The sequence below is a fragment of the Chrysochloris asiatica genome, unplaced genomic scaffold (genome assembly GCF_000296735.1).
Source record: "Chrysochloris asiatica unplaced genomic scaffold, ChrAsi1.0 scaffold00055, whole genome shotgun sequence".
In the NCBI taxonomy this organism is placed as follows: Eukaryota; Metazoa; Chordata; class Mammalia; order Afrosoricida; family Chrysochloridae; genus Chrysochloris; species Chrysochloris asiatica.
The window spans coordinates 8,129,368-8,131,259 of record NW_006408573.1 but is presented as its reverse complement, the minus strand read 5'-3'; positions in this window follow the sequence as shown (position 1 = coordinate 8,131,259).

Sequence of the window (1,892 nt, the reverse complement as noted above, 5' to 3'; positions counted from 1 at the left end):
GGATATCATTACAATAGCTACCCACAAGATGAAATATTTGTGAATAAATCTAACTGGAGCAACAAAGGACATTACAAAGCACCAGTACAAGAAACCAAAACAGACCTGTAGAAATGAAGAAATATATCCTGCTCATGGATAAGAAGACTTCACATTGTGAAAATGTCAACTCTACCCAAAGCAATGTATAGATTTAATACTGTCCCAATCCAAATTCCAACATCATTCTTTAAAGATATGGAAAAACTAATCACTAACTTTATATGGAAATGAAAGCGATTCCAAATAAGAACAAAGTAGGAGGCCTCTCACTTCCTATTCTCAAAACCTACTACACAGCCACAGTAGTCAAAACAGCGAACGTCTGTACCAGCACCCAGCTGTTTTCTCAATGGAACAGAATTAAGAACCCAAAAGTAAATCCATCCACCTATGATCAGTTGATCTTCAACCAGGGGTCAAAATGCATTAAATGGGGAAGAATTAGTCTCTTCAACAAATGGTACTGGCAAAATTAGGAATCCATTTACAGAAAAATGAAACAAGACCTATATTTCACATCATATACAAAACTGAATTCAACATGAATTAAAGACCTATATGTAAAACCTAGAACTATACAGATCATAAATGAAAAAATAGGAACAAACTTAGGAGCTCTGATAGATGGCATAAATACACTATTAAACATAACTGAAAACACACAAACAGAAGATAAAATAGATGACTGGGACCTCCTAGAAATTAGACACTTATATGTATCAAAAGATTTCACCAGAAGAATAAGTAGAGACCAGGAAAAAAATGTTTGGTAATGACTATCAGACAAAGGACTACTCTCCAAATTTTGTATCATTTTTGTTGTTGTTAAGTGCTATCAAGTGGGTTCCAATACATAGCAACCCAGTATAAGGTTTCCAAGGAGCCATTGATGAGTTTGAACCACTGACCTTGTGGTTCAAACTGACCTTGCGGTCCTGCACCTGTCCTACAGCACCACATTAATAGCAAAGTTTCCAAACTAAACAAAACAACACATGCTTGTGAGTGTGTGGAGAGACTGAGATTTTCCTAAACTGCTGATGGGACTGTAAAATGGCGTAACCACTGTGGAAGACTGTATGACACTTTCTCAAAAAGTTGGAACTAGAAATACCGTATGACCCAGCAATCCTCTACTTGGTATATATTCTTAAGAAATAAAAACTATGACAGGACTAGATATATGTACATCCATATCCATTGCAGCACTATTTACAACAGCACAAAGATGGAGACATCCTAAACAAATAGGACATGCCCATCAACAGAAGAATGGCTAAACAAACTTTGGTACATGCACACAATGGAATATTATACAATATTGAAGAATAACAAAGAATCTGCAAAAACCTCGCAACATGGCTGAACCTGGTGGACATTACGCTGAGTGAAATTAGTCAATCACAAAAGGACAAATATTGCATAAGATCGCTGTTTAAAAAGTTAATAAAAGTTTCTTGCTAAATGAAACATTTTATGATGGTTACAGGGTGGGTGGGGGTGAGTAGAAGGGAAAAAATAAAGTGAATAGAGATAAACACTGCTAACTGATGGTGCATGGAGTGGATTGCAGTCAATGAAATGACACGAAATATATAATTTGTTGAATGCTGGACTGATGATCTGTTCTGTAAACCTTCACTCAATTCACTAAAAAAGCTTAAAAGAAAATGGAACTCATAGATATCCTAGGCATTTGTGAGCTGAAATGGACTGGCATTGACCATTTTGAATCTGACAATCACATGGTTTACTAAGCTGGGAATGACAAATTGAGGAGGAATGGCATTGCATTCATCATCAAAGAGAACATCAAGATCTGTCTTTTTTGTTTGTTTGTTTTATTGTGA